Here is a 16,243-nt window from a genome sequence, read left to right on the forward strand (position 1 = left end):
AAGAGGGGCCCAGGTAAATTCCCTCAGGCTTTCATCTGAAAGTCCAAGAGCTACACATGAATTGTCAGAGTAAAAAGGAAAAGATCACCCCTCACAGAGACTCAAATCCAGCTTTGAAGCATCTGAATCAGATAGGATTAAGCCAATCTGGGTGTAAAGCATTCCTAGTCTAGACAGTTGCCACAAGCAAAAATCTTCTCTAGAGGAAGAAAACATTACCCAGGGCCTCTAATTATCTCCAGAATTTTTCATATACAGTGTCTCCCACTTAATAAAAATAACTAGGCTCTTCTAAAGAGAAGCACATAACCAAAAGACAAGAGAAACAACAGACAGTAGAAACAGACCCACAGGGAAACATCAGACATGTACTTTAAAATAATTGTGCTTAACAGATTTGAGGACAAGACTGAGAATTCTGGCAGAGAATTGGAAACTACATAAAAGAAGTGCATGAAAAATCTGGACATTAAAAATACAGTAACTGAAATTAAGAACTTAATGGTTGGGTTAAACAGCAGATAAGACACAACTGCAGAGAAAATTAGTGAAATAGAAAATAGTTGATAATAAAACATCCAGAATAAAGACAAAGGAACAGAAACAATATTTCAGAGGTACTAGCTGAGAATTTTCTATAACTGATGAAATACTTCAAGCAACAAATTCAAGAAGCAGTATAAACACTAGCAGGATAAATGTGACCAAAACCACTCTAAGTAAAACTGCTAAAAAAAACCAACGGCAAAGAGTAACTTAAAAGCAGCCAATGGGGGACAATCTGTGATAAATTCTTCTAACTATGTACTTATGATTTATGCACTTTTCTGTATGTGTGCAATACTTCATTAAAAAGTTTTTTTTTAAGAGTAAGAATGCAGTGGGTGTAAACATATTCAATATGTAAAACTCCATGAGTTAGACAAGCAACAAAGACTGACTGTATAACACAGGGAACTATACCCAATATCTTATAATAACCTATAATGAAATATAATCTGCAAAAAACCCTCCAAATCACTATACTGTACACCTGAAACTAACACAATATTGTAAATTAACCATCTTTCAATTTTAAAAACCTCCGTAAGTTTAGTAATAATCCTTTAAAAGATGAGAGAAACCTCTCACCCCCCAAACCCACCAATTCATTGGACATTATAACTAGACCACCAGCTTCTTACTCTGAAAATTAAAGATTAAAAGGGAGTAATTAAGCCTTTCCTTTATGAACTGTATTTCACCTAGCCCCATCTGATGGAGGAATATACTTCTTTATAGAAGAATTACAGCTAGTAACTATAAAAAGAAACAATTTTGAAAAATCAAAATATTGCAATTCTTAATCAACTAATTTTGGCAATAATATTCAATGAATTGTAAACTATTAGATAAAAATCTGAAGTGAAACTTCACAATGGAGATACCAGGCTGTCCCCACCTGAAATCACTGATCTTAGCATCACTGAAAGTAAGACAGTGTCTCCTAATGTATGGGGCAAACAGTACCACCTATGAAGTATTCTTGCCAAGAAAGATGAATCTCAATCTATTCAAGACTTTAGAGCTAACTTCAACGTACAGTAAATATGAGGGACACAGAACAAGTTAAATAATACCAAAGAAAGCAAAAGGACATATTCAGAATATGGAAGAGTCAAATGGCTGTTTTTGCAAATTGAGAATGGTATAGGAAAAAAAAATGGAGAGGGAATTGCTCTAGATTAGAAGAGATTTAATAGACATAACAGCTAAATGTGTGAATTTTATTTGGATTCTGATTTTAACACATTGCCAAGAGCCCTATTTGAGACTACTGGAGAACTTTGATTATGCTGTATATTAGATTACAACTGGGAAATACTGTTACTTTTGTTAGGTATGATAATGATATGTGATTATGAAAGAAGCTGTTATTTTTAGGGATGCATACCAAAATATGAAGGAGTAAAATTCCAAGATGTACTTTGAAATAGTTCAGCAAAGGAAGAATAAAAGGTTCAGATGAAGGATGTATGACAAAATCTAATTGTCAAATCTAGATAATAGGCATATAGGGGTTCACTGAACAACTTCTGTAATATGTTTGCATTTTTTCATAATAGAATATTTTTTTAAGTTGACAGTTTGAATGAAAAAAGTTATCTTCATAAATACAAATTGTTCAACTTGACCTATAATTAAATAAAAAATGTGAAGAGAATAACATGAAAAAAAAGGGAAAAATGTGTCAGAGATAATGCTGTTAAAAAGGATTGTGCTTATATAGTTTTATAAGTAACTCCTTTACATCTTTAGGGAATATACAATTACTATCCCAGTTAAGCTTTTAAATCAGAAGAAAAAGATAGTTTCTCATTTTTTTCCTTAAAGGAGAGTAACAATAACTGATTTCAAAATATGGTAAAGTTAGCTCAAAAATGAAAATAAAAACCAATGTCACCAAAATACTCAATAAAACATATACTTATCAAAGTCAACATCACACAAAAAATTCTACAAACCAAATAGTTTCAAAAATTCTAGAACGACACAATATTAGGAGATCTATTGATGTAATCATGTAAATACTCAAAGAAGAAAAAAGTTAAGATCACCCTAGTCGATTTTTAAAAGGAACTTGAGAAAAATTAATTATCACTTCTCATTTGAAAAGTTTTTTGGTAAAGTAGGAAAAAAGGGCTTCAATTGAAAAATGTACAATGGACACAAACACATAATTCACAAACGATAAAATCATTAAAATATGTTCAACTTTCTAGTAGTTAAAAAATGTGCAATAAAATTATAACACTGTATCTTTTTTTTACACCTATCACAATGATTAAAAATAACAAATAAATGTAAATTACCAATATTGTCAAGAAGACAGGAAATGGACATTCTCAGCAGAGTACTGATGGAACTGTAATCTGAAACAACTTTTCCAGGGATCAATTTATAAATATGTACTAAAAGTCTTAAAAAATAAGACTTTTTTTTTTTTTGGTCCCTGCAATTCTTTTTTTTTTTTTCCTGTCAGTGCCAATTAAATGTTTTTTTCACAAGGATGTTTCTTACAAGGTCAAAAATCGGATTAAATTCGATGACCCTATGGTACCTGCAATTCTAATGTTAGAAATTTATCCTAAGGAAATGAGTAAGACAGTGCTCAAGGATTCAGCCCTGTGGATGTTTATTGTACGAGAGAAAAACATTCTAATCATCCCTGAATTAGTTTTCTATTGCTGCCATAACAAATGATCACAAATTTAGCAGTGTAAAACAACACAAATTTATTATCTCATAGTTCTGCAGACATTCAGGTAGGTTTGGTTGGTTCCTCTGCCCTGGTCTCAGAAGGCCAAAATCAAGCTGTGAGCTGGGCGAGGCACTTATCTGGAGGCTCTGAAGGAGAATCCCCTTCCAAGTTCATTCAGGTTGTTGGCAGAACTCAGTTCCTCATGGCTGCAGAGCTGAGTTTCCTATTTTCTTGCTGGCTGTCAGCTGAGAATCTCTGTTAGCAACTTATGTTGCCTGCATCATATTGCCCCCTCCGTCTCAAACCAGCAACGGTGTGTCAAATCCTTCTCAGCTTTGAATCTCTCTGACTTCCCCTTTTGGCATTTGTCTTCTGCTCCAGATGGAGAAAGTTCTCTGCTTTTAAGGGTTTCCGTGTTTCGACTGGGTCCACCTGAATAAGCGAAACTAATCTCCGTATCTTAAGGTTCATAAACTTACTCACATCTGCAAAGTCCCTTTGGCTGTGTAACTTAACATATCCATGGGTTCTGGGGATTAGGACACGGACACTTTTCTCTACCACAATTCCTAAGGGTCATTACGCCTACCACAATCCCAAATGTCCAACAGTCGATGACTGGTTAAATAAATTATAGTCCATCTGGACAATGGAATACCATGTAGTTATTAAAATGATGGGTATTGGGCAACTCACTATGAAATGTATAAAAGATAGCAATGGATTGATAGAAGGTCAGAGATGAATAGGTAGGTAATAAAGCAAGTTTAGTAAAATGTTCACTGTAGAATTTAGGCGGTAGATATATGGGTGTTCACTGTAAAATTTTTCAACTTTTTTGTATATTTGAAAAATTTCAAAAAACAATTAACCCAGTGATCTTGCAGGCCCTCCTCCCCACTCAGTCAATGGTCTTCAAACTGCACTGGGTGAAAATCTAGGTGTCTGTGAGATTTCTAGCAAAGCAGCAGCAAATAAGCTTTTGCGTAAGGTTTGTACGGAGACTAAGCCTCAAATAGCATTAAATAGCAGTCCACTTTACTTTTCAGATAATTAGCAAATTAAAATAAAAAAGCAATAATATAGGATGCATTTTTTGAATTGTTAATGTAAAAACCAAAGTATATCTTTTTAAAAAAAATTTATTTTATTTTTGCACCACAGGGAAGCCCCCCAAATTATATCTTACACTTGAGGCATTTTTATTTTTAAAATGGAAGTTCCCTCTAACATGTAAAACTAATGTTATCTCTATTAATCATTTCTAGTTGGGAATAAACAAATCTATACCACAGTTTAACAAAATTTGACATAACAGATTCTCAACTGATTGAAATAGACAGAGAAATGAACATAAAATAACCACAGAAGACAATGATTTCACAAACAGTAACTGAAGGCCAATGTCATGACATGTAGCATCGTCTTAAGCACTGAGAACAGATTCTAAGGCTATAAAATAAAATGCAGTCCTTGCCCTTTATTTCACCTTGGAGTTATAAAATCCTGTCTAATTTTGTAAAACAGAAAGGTCTCAAAAACACTATTTTCAAGATATGTAAGGAATTTAACATTTAGAAAAGAGAACAAAAACCTAACTTGTTATTTTCATTTGGAAATATTGCAAATATAACTGAGGGATGCTGAACCTCAATCTAGACACCAAAAACTATTCTCATGGATTCAAATCAGGAGCAATTATTCATATTAATGACTCTCCAAATTTATGGGAAATTGGCCAGAGTATGCAAGAGGAATACTGTGGCACAGCAGTTAACAGCCAAGGCTCTGTGGTGAACCTGACTGGCCTTTGTATCCCTGTTCTACTATTTACTGCTCATATGATGGTGGGAAAGATTCTAAACCTTGATTTCTTTATCAGCAAAACTGTCAGAGTGGAAACAAGACAATGAATATGTAAAACACCTACCCCAATGCCTATTGTGCAATAGGAGCTCAAGAAATTGTTCCTTTTACTAATAAAAGCAATAGTAATAGTAAATCAAAGTTTCCTATTACATACAGATGTAATTGGGATGTATGTTAACTCTAATGGGCACTAACTCATATAACTGTATTGTTTTCTGACTTGCACTTTTATGTCTATTTACAGAGAGGTGCTTCCATGACACTGAAATTTGAATTTTAGAACAATTTGTGTGCATTACAATGAAACGCTCTGAGCTAACTGTGAATCTGAGATCTTTAAGAACCTAAATGTTATTGTTATACTAAATGGTTAATCCTTTCAGGAAATAGTATGTTCAAAAATATTCCAAGTTGGGCTTCCCTGGTGGCACAGTTGTTAAGAATCCACCTCCCAATGCAGGAGACGCGGGTTCGGGCCCCAGTCCGGGAAGATCCCACGTGGAGCAACTGAGCCCACGCGCCACGACTACTGAGCCTGAGCCTGCGCTCTAGAGTCCGTGAGCCACAACTACTGAAGCCCGTGTGCCTAGAGCCCGTGCTCTGTAACAAGAAAACCCACCGCAATGAGAAGCCCGTGCACTGAAACGAAGAGTAGCCCCTGCTCGCCGCACTAGAGAGAGCCTGCGCGCAGCAATGAAGACCCAACGCAGCCAAAAAAAAAAAAAAAAAAAAAAAAAAAAATTCCAAGTCTACTGCTGAAATATAGGTGACCCCTGATTGAAGACAGCTTGATTTGAAACCCACTGCATTGTAACCATATTCCACATAATGGCCAAAGGTTGTATTTATGGTTGCTTAATGGCTGGGACCAATGCCTACATTTTGTAAAAACAACTGCCAATATTCACGATTCAGTCAAGGTCAGTGGCAGTGAAGGTGACTCAGTCTGCTGCTACAATTAGAGTAAGGGAATCACTGAAGAAGTTGCCATGGCAACTACCTATCGCCCAGCAATTACCATTCAAAAACTTTGGGAGGCAATCCTGTATTAAACTTGCAATTTATTTCTTGTGGCAGAAACTAATTTTAAAGGCAGTTTGAAGGTCCTTAGTGTAATGAATAATGCTTACTACAGGAAGAGTTACTAAAACAAGATGTCTTCAGTCTAAATGTTATTGGACTTATATTTTCAAAAGCCTCAAAGGCACCCAAAAGCTTATACAGAACCTAATTTTTATCTTGCTGTTGTTTGTGATATAGGATTATAAAATACAAATTTTTCATTCACTGAAATCTGTTTTTCTGTTTCTATAACATGAAATTGATTTGGAGGAAAGGAACTTAACATGTGTAACATTTATAAGGATCTGTCTTAAAATGGCCCACCTTAGGATCATAGTTTAGCAATCGAGTCATCAGTTGGGGCTGCCTGTCATTTTGCTATTTGGTGCTGATTTCTTGGTAAGAGATGCTTAATTTTATTTTCTGGATATTTTTCCTGGACAAAAGTTTGTAGAAACAACTATCAATATGTAAAAGATAAAATCAAAATGGGGGGGGTAATGTAACATGAAGGAAATCCTTCTTTTAGAGGCAAAGGAAAGGTGATTTGAACATAGAAATAGAGAAAAAGGCTATTAAAGGAGTCTCTTCAGTCAAAATTTACTTGACAACAAGGAATGTGATTCCCCCTTTCCTTTTCTCTATTGCACATCTTTATCAATTTGGGAATAAGGAAAAATTTTTGTTAGGCGGAAGATACAAAATGCAAGCAAAAGACATTTTAGGGTAATGAGTACCTTGTAACAAGAAACCTTTCTAGTACTAATGCTAGTATCATTGGCAACAAAGCTAAAATTTGCTTGGTAGCATCTCTCACTAAAAAAAAAAAACCACAGTGACAGTACAAGGAAGTAATGTAATGAAGATGCAGCTTTTTCTACAATGTGTAGACCATTAAGTGGCAATTTAATGGTAATTCTCTTTGGTCAGCTGTCCTGTAGGCTTGTAAATAAGAGACAGACAATTTTAGTTTTTCTTTAGTTAAAGGAAAACCATGGTTTCCTTAAGGTCCAAAGTCAGAGCTGTTATTAGATGTGCACCAGCTCAAGTGGAAAAGACTGAACATGCTGTAGCATGTGTGCAGCAATCACAGATGTGAGTGCAAGAGCAAGTCTTTTGTGATTGATGCCATTCACTTAGCTCTGGCAAGGACCTAAACGTGCACAGCTACGATTACAGAGAAACCTCTGCCTCACTGCATCAATAAAGTCAATGATCCGTTCAAACTTTCCTGATAATCACTTGGTTTTACCGCAAGATCATACCGCGAGCTAGGTGAACAAGAACTCTCAAATATCCAAAGAACAAGAAAATGGCAGTATAAAATCAATTTTAGCAATTTAGTTGCTTTCTTAATAAAAATGCCTCTCCAACCAACGTGTTTAGGAAGCAGTTTTTCTCCTTGTATGTGTGTTTGATTTATATTTAAGAAACATGTGGTGACATTATTTCAACTAATTTACTGGTTATTATTCAACAGTCACTGCTAACTCTAACTCTTTGGGGGGCCAACAAGCTAAATAAAAGAATGATTAGAACCTTCTTAATGGCTTCAACTTTATGTCATTCAAAATTTGAGTAAATTGGGAGAGGAGTTGGTCATGTTGAGCAAAAAGAACACAGAAACTGCAAGACAGACATATAAAGACACAGAGGGAGAAATTAAAATCTCATTAACTGCACACACACACAAAAAACAGTTACAAACTGCCTTTTACAAAAGAGCTCAAAAACAGTTGCTATTTGAATATTCCTTACACCTCCCAAGAGCTTTGATAACAGCACGGATACTGAACACCTGCCCAGTATTCTGTGCTCCCCTGTAATTTAGTGGCCTTGAAAGGTCTGGTTCAATGTAGCCTTGGCAGCTGGGGAAATTTTATTAACTCCTTCAGGTTACCAGGCTAACTGGTGCAATTTAATCAATCCTCCCAATAGCTATTTATCAGTTAACTCAACATTCCCAGATGAAATCTGTCATTTACTTAAAAATACTGAATGACTGGCACTGTGAAAAGGCACTGGACCAGGCACTGGATTCAAGCAGTGACCAATGGATGTAATCCCTGACTATATGGAGCTTAGACTCCAGTGGGAGATTACTGTGAATTGTGGGAAATCCTCCAAGGCAAAGAAAAGGGGGAAACGGGAGGATAAAAAAATACAATTTAGACCAAGACTTGAACACAAAAGCACAGGAAGTGTCCCATTTAAGACCACATTATAATGCTTTCAAGAGTTTCAGTCAATGTCATTAGAGATTTCCAATTCAATAAAGAAAAATACCAGAAGTAGGAGAAAATACCTAATTGTGGAATGCATAATTTATTGGCAGTTTTAGCCAATCTCTCTTGAATTACCAAAAATCAGACTCGGCGTTATAAAGCGAGGGTGCTGACAAGCTTGTTATTACTTTAAGACTTAGGGAATAATATATTAAACTCAGTTTTGAAAATAATCTCAAATATTTATTGTACATGTGTTTGGCTTCCTGTTCTTTATTTCTTTCCCCTAAACTTCTGTTTTAATTTTTATCAAAGTAACAAAGGAACATAGTGTGAAAGTTAAGACTACTACTAGATTTGAAACAAAACAAGAGCAATCCCAGGACCCATCCTCCTTTCCCTTCTCCTAACTCCCACTCCCCAGAGGTGAGTATTTTGAACCATTTTAGCTACTTCCTCCAACATCTGTCTTCTTATTTGGAAATAATAATGTGTGCTGGTATTTCTTAATTTTAGAATTTTCAAATATCTACTGACTTCTTGAAAAATGAGAGGCCTTTCCTCTTCTAAATTCGTTTTAGAATCAGCTTGAGGCTTTCTGATTTACTGAACTGAAAATATCCATTTTTAAACCTCCATATGAAGGAGACAACTAAAAAGAAACATGTATATCTAAGCTAAAATGCTGAAAGAAATGAAACAAGATTTAACTGGGAATCTCAGAATAAGATCATGTTTCAAATTTTATGACACTGCTTTGAGACAATGGCAGTTAACCGACTCCCCATGTATCTGAATATCTTATCTGTAAAATGAGGGAGAGAGAATAATAATTTCTCTTGCTTCATTACTAGAGTAGAATCTGAGTCTGTTTAAGAGTTGGACCATTTTCTAGAGCACCCTCTAAATTCAATTAGGCCTCTTAACTGTACCCTATGGTCACTGCTTTTGACCTGACATTTATTTTGTAACTCTCAGAATATAATGAATCCTAGGTGGCTGTTTTATTCCTTTTCTTTTTCTCTTTTCTTTCTTTATAAGAGTCTGGCATTCTCAATAGTCACAGCAGTGATCCTGCTGGCATTCTCTCTTGCTCCTGTGCTATTACATTTAATTTGTGTGCTTTTATAACTTTGTACTTACGCCCACGGGCTTTTGAACAATGGGCACCCATTCAATAAATCCAAGAAATAAATGACTTAATGATTGTAAGTGCTTTGAACTCAATGGACAGAAGGCTTTACATAAGTAATATAATAGTAAGGACACTAGGATGAAAGATTGAAAAGAAAAAAACAATCTAAAGCTTTTTCAGACACACACTCCCTCTCCCTCTCTAATTGTCATTGTTACATAGCACAGGTTTTCCTCATTTGTACTCGGTTCTCAAAACCTCTTCCTTAAGTTTTTTCAGGGGAAAATGACAAACATTTGTAAAGCAAAAATACATTTATACATGCTTTCAAAGAGTATTTCCTCTGAACCATGGATGGGATGGTGAATGCACCGTTTATTATATAAGGTAAGAGATACTTAAAAACATCCTGCAATCCCATGGAAATAATATCAGTGCTATGAGGAAACCATTTGGAGCTTCCTATAACCTGAGTTGTAGGAATACTGTCCATTTTGACTTTAGTACTTTTCACTTGGTTTATTAAGCATAACTTAATTTAAAATCCGATAATGTGTACGTTTAAAGAAATCAGGATATTTAGCTATAAGTTTATTATGATGAGTTGTTATTAATTACAGTCCTTATGTATAACCTGCATTTTTTTTTTTTTCTTTTTTTTGGCCTCACTGCATGGGTTGTGGGATCTCAGTTTCCTGATCAGTTTCAACCCAGGCCCCAGCAGTGAAAGTGCTGAGTCCTAATCACCGGACTGCCAGGGAATTCCCTAACCTGGGGAGGGAGAGAGAGAGAGAGAGAGAGAGAGAGAGAGAGACAGAGAGAAAGCCTATTCACCCAAATGAATTTTATTATCACTTTATCAATTTACACTGAAAAATTACATTAACTTTGACATATTAATTTATTAAGGATGAAATCTTCAGAATTTCAGAGCTTAAAGTTTAGATAGATACATTATTTCTCCATTGATTTAGGTCTTATTTTATCTCTTCATTAATATTTTAACATTACCTGGGACATCCCTGGTGGCTCAGTGGTTAAGAATCTGCCTGCCAATGCAGGGGACACGGGTCTAAGCCCTGGTCCGGGAAGATTCCACATGCTGCGGAGCAGTTAAGCCCCTGCACCACAACTGAGCCGCCTGTGCTCTAGAGCCCGCGAGCCACAACTACTGAGCTCATGCGCCACAACTACTGAAGCCCGTGCACTCTAGGGCCTGTGTGCCACAGCTACTGAGCCTGCGTGTTGCAACTACTGAAGCCTGCATGCCTAGAGCCTGTGCTCTGCAGCAAGAGAAGCCACCACAATGAGAAGCCCACGCACCTCAATGAAGAGTAGCCCCTGCTCGCCGCAACTAGAGAAAGCAGTGCAGCACAAAGACCCAATGCAGCCATAAATAAATTAAAAAAAAATTTTTTTAACATTACCTTAATATAATTCCTAGGTATTTGTTGTTAATTTATTCCTAAATATTGCCTAACCTGTATTTTAAACAAGCTTAACTATTATCATTAGTCCACACAAAAAATTCATAAAGTTGGGTATGCTAAGAAGTAGGAACAGGGGTAGACATATTCTAAGGTAAGAAAGGTTAACCAGGAGACTGAGAATAAACAATGTGGTACTCTTTGTTTCTTAGACCTCGATTTAAAAAAATCTAACCCGTAAAAAAATCTTCTCATGATTAATCTAGCTACCTGTCAGCTTTTACTATTCAAAATAATTCCCATTTTCACACGCCCAGATACCATCTGTATTTTGCCAAATCCAGGGCATATGTTTTAATCCTCATCTCATCCTCAATCTTCGACCCACAGTTGGTTTCACCATTTCCTCCTCTTTAAGACATGCCTACTTGACATCATGCATTTCCTCATCTATCCAACTTCTGAAGGTTGGGGGCCCTTCAGGGCTCCGGACTGATCCCTCTTTCCTTCTCATGCCACTTCCTCTCTCACTGTGCTCTCATCTATCTCATGACTTTGAGTATCACATTCTGCATTTCCATCTCCAGTCTAGACTTCTCTGAGTTCCAAGTCATTATCGCCTCTCACCACGTTGATTTAACTGGACTCTCAGTCTTAACTCTCACCTCTTTAAATCACTTCTCCACAATATTCTTTTCAAAGGCATATTGGGCCAATTGCTCCATGGTTCAAAACCCTTTAATGACTTTATGCCAAATGATGGATAACATCCAAACTCCTTAAAATGAGGAGTCCATCATGCCTGGCACGGGCTGACGCTGACCTGTACCTCCAATCTCATTTAATGCTACTCCCTCTCTACCTCTCACATCCACACCCCAAGACATTCTGGTCTGCTTACACTTTCCTGAATAAACAGAGCCCTGTCCTGCTTCAGTGCCTTCGCATTTGCTGTTAAAAACACTACTCCCACTCTTCTTCTGGCTGACTATTACTCATCTATCAGGTCTCAGTCAAATATTACTTTCTCAGAGAGCAAATATCCGATCTCCCCCAGATCCCAAAATCTAAATTAAGATTCTCATGATTCTCTTGCATTATGTTGCAAGAGTTATTTTCCTTAACCCTATTTATAATTTTGCATTCATTTGCTTGCTAACTGATTGGGCTCTTCCCTCTACGAGCTCCCTGAGGTGGGGCAGGGTCCATGTCTGTTCATTCATGGCTGTATACTCAAAGCCTGGGGCAAAATATGACATGAATAAAATCATATGTTTTGAATGGATGATGCCCTTCTTGAATTTATGCTGTTTTACTTTTGTATTCACTGTATTTAATCCTATTTAAAAACTAACAAGTAACTAATAGTAGGACTGTTATGATTATTTTCAGAAGTGGAAATTAAAACTCAAAAGATTGTCATTTCCTTACTATTACACAGCTACTAAGAGAGAGAAGCAGGATCCAAATCCAGGTATGTCTGATTCCAGAGTCTTTGTTCTTGGATGGAGAAACTGAAGCTCAGACATATGATTTATCAGACTTATGTAATAAGAACTTGAATGTTTTCTTTTTTTCTGGGAAAGAAAATAGATGCATATTATTACTTACATATTGAGAATATAAATTTTCTACAATCAATTCATTAAAAAAAAAAAATCTCTGTGGCTTCCCTTTGTGATGCTACTGACTGAGAAGTTCCTTAAGGCCTATGGCCAGGTCTCCCAGCCTCAGGCAAGTTCCATGAAGCTTTCTATGTTGCTTTATCTCTTGTGAGTGCTCTGTAAGCAATAATGATGATGCTACAATGAGAGAAATGTCATGCTGAGTTACTCAATGGGAAGAAATAAAGCAATGAAGATGGCAATAAATAGAGACAAAAAGAATCACAGGGTACAGAGTTAGGAAGAGATCTGAGTAGTCACCTCCATTATATTTCTGGAATCAGTTCTGGAGCATTTCTGTTAGATGCAGCCCTCACCTCTGTTGTATTTGACTCTCCAGTGGGAAAAAGAGAGTACTTTTCTGTTACATCTGGTATCTAACAAGAAGTCCTTTTTGGTGTAGGATTTTCATATGTTACTAGACAAAAAAGCAAGTTAACACCGGGCATCACTATTCCAGTCACATCTTTAATCCGCCACAGTCACCAACAACAGAGCACTCCTCCCTCGGAACATTCATTCCTCTACACAGAAAGGGGATAAGGCTCTATTAATAAACAAAACCCAGTGAAAAAAAGAAAAGATAGACACTGAAATTTCAAAAGTTGAGAAAAATAGATATGATTTAATAGTATGTTCTATTAAATCCATATTAAATCTAAGGCCATAATTAAATCAGAAATAGAATATTCTTATGTTCAGATAAATTTTGGCCAGGAAGGATATATGGAAAAGTCCGTCTTACCTTCCATTCCTGAACAATGATAATCATATATGAATGAATATAATCATGGATGATAACATCCATCATTTACTGAAAACCTACTATGATCAATGCATTAAGTCAAGAACATTATATGTATAATCACTAATATTCAATCCAACTTAAAAAGTAGGTATTAACATCCTTATTTTGTGGATGAGATAACCAAAGCTCAGACAGCTACAATAACTCCCCTAAGGTCATTAAGTAAATATTTCCTAACCAAAGTAGCGTATCAAGTAAGTGCTAAAACTGAAGTTAACTCAAGTCTGTCTAACTTGCACAGTAAGCTTATTCCATTACACCACAGCACACTGAAAAGAGAACTTTTAACAGGCTTCCTCGGTAATAAGCTGAAGTTTTCACTGATGGGAGAATGAAAGATATAGTTTCCTACTGTAGGTGGTAGAAGCTGTAGTGGTGGTAATAATGGCCACTAATATTTACATAATACATTTTTATGTAGTTAAAGTTATATGCCACATATTGCGCTAAGTGCTTTCTATGCATTACCTCATTTAATTGGTACAACAATCCCATGGGCAAGGTATTACTGTTTTTATTTAACAAATGAGGAAACCAAAGATCAGACAGGTTTAGGTCAAGGTCACATGAAGGTTAAATGCAGTTTTTTCAGATTCCAAAGCTCATATTCTTTAACTTATTTTTTAATTAAAAAAAATTTTTTCCCCATCTTTATTGGAGTTTAATTGCTTTACAATGTTGTGTTAGTTTCTGCTGTATAGCAAAGAGAATCAGCTATATGTATACACATATCCCCATATCCCGTCCCTCTTGAGCCTCCCTCCCACCCTCCCTATCCACCCCTCTAGGTGGTCACAAAGCCCAGAGCTGATCTCCCTGCGCTATGTGGCTGCTTCCCACTAGCTATCTATTTTACACTTGGTAGTGTATATATGTCCATGCCACTCTCTCACTTCGTCCCAGCTTACCCTTCCCCCCCCGTGTCCTCAAGTCCGTCCTCTACGTCTGTATCTTTATTCCAAAGATCAGAGGGGTTTAGGTCAAGGTCACAGGCAGGTTAAATGTAGTTTTTTTCAGATTCCAAAGCTCATATTCTTTAACTTAAAAAAACCGTGGTAAAATACACATAATATAAAATTTACCATCCTAACCATTTTTCTACCATGTCAGTAAGTGTTAAGTATACTCACACTGTTGTGCAACCTCTTTAACTTTTTTAATTGGAAAATTTCAAATATATACAGCACAAAGATAGGACAGTATAATGAACCTCCATTTACCTTTTACCCAGCTCCAACAATTACCAACTCAGGACCAATCTTGTTTCTTTATACTCACTCACTTCCTCCCCTCAAGTGTCATTTTGAAGCAAACCCCAGATATACCTTTATTAATATATTGGTAAGTATCTCCAAAAGATAAAGATTCTTCTTTTAAAACTGTAACCATAACGCCATTCTCACACATAAAAAGTTAAAGGTAATCTGTGAAAATTATCAAATATCCAGTCAGTCCTCAACTTTCTAATTAGGCAAAAAAATGGTTTTTGTTCTTATTTTTAAGACAGTTTGTGAGAATGAGGATCCAAATAAAGTCTTTACGGTGCAACTGGACTTTATTAAAGGGTGTTTCTCTCTCTCTCCTTTTTCACTGCAATTTAGTAGTTGAATAAACCAGGTTATTTGTCCTATATAATTTCTTGCCATCTGGATTTTGGTGATGGTATTTCATGTTTCTCTGTTCTAGATATTTCCAGTAAATTGGTAGATGAATCTAAAGGCCTGATCAGACTAGGTTTTTTTGCTTTTGTTTTTGTTTTTAAAACAAGACTCCTTCATGAATGGTGGTGTGTTCTACATCAGGAGGCACATATTGTCTGGTTCTCTTTTTGTAAGCGAGAGGCTGTTCATGTCCACTGCTTGGCTCTACTAATTTATTAAGGTTAATTAAATGGTGATATTCTAATTATATCATCCCCTTTTCAGTTATCAGCTGTAACATTTCTCTAAAGAGGAACTTTCTCATAACTATTGTTTTGTTACCATCTTATATGAAACGCAGGATAAATTCCTTGTTCCTTTTAGTGGAAATCTAGTTGCTATAGCGATGTTCAATGCTGTGCTACTGGGTGGGTCACCGTTTCTATGAGTTCACAGGACAGAAGTAGAATGACTAGACATAGCTACAGATATTCAAAAACAAAAACCAGAGTCCATACAGAGTCTTCCTATTCAAACTAAGAACAAAGAGTTTTTAATTCAATCTCTTCTATTTTATATCTGCATATACTGCTCCCACGCCAAGAATCCAGGTTCCCAAGGCAATGGGGAAAACAAAATTAGAATATTGTACAATTACTCATTTGCTTTATCTTACATTAAAAGCCCATGTCATGAAATAACAATACCAAGGTTACTACACAAATGTGATTAGTAAAAACAGTTTAATTGTTTTTTTCAGTTGTGTCTTAAGGTACAGCCTCCTAGGGATAAAGAGTTATTTGGATGTTTGGTTATACCACCTACTGGATATATATTTAGGTTTATCTATTTCAATTTATTTAAATTTTAGAGACTGTTCTTTTAAACTGTTTTATAATCATGTCATATGTATAATCACTAATATTCAATCCAACTCTACTGAAGGAACTTTTTCTTAGGAACTATTTATGTAGTTCTTAAGTTAAATCTAAAATCAAGAATTACTCAAAATCTAGCTTTATCCTTCTCAGTCACTTTCATCCTATTCTTTTTTTTTTTTTTTTTTTTTTTTTTGCGGTACGCGGGCCTCTCACTGTTGTGGCCTCTCCCGTCGCGGAGCACAGGCTCCGGACGCGCAGGCTCAGCGGCCATGGCTCACGGGCCCAGCCGCT

At 36.0% G+C, this 16,243-nt stretch overlaps 1 protein-coding gene across 2 annotated transcripts in view; it reads right to left on the bottom strand.

Annotated features, from left to right (window-relative positions):
* DYM (dymeclin) overlaps positions 1 to 16,243 on the bottom strand; it is a 382,138-nt gene that overhangs the window by 94,091 nt on the left and 271,804 nt on the right. The gene's annotated exons all lie outside the window — the stretch shown is intronic.

This window comes from Physeter macrocephalus, chromosome 19, assembly GCF_002837175.3.
Source record: "Physeter macrocephalus isolate SW-GA chromosome 19, ASM283717v5, whole genome shotgun sequence".
In the NCBI taxonomy this organism is placed as follows: Eukaryota; Metazoa; Chordata; class Mammalia; order Artiodactyla; family Physeteridae; genus Physeter; species Physeter macrocephalus.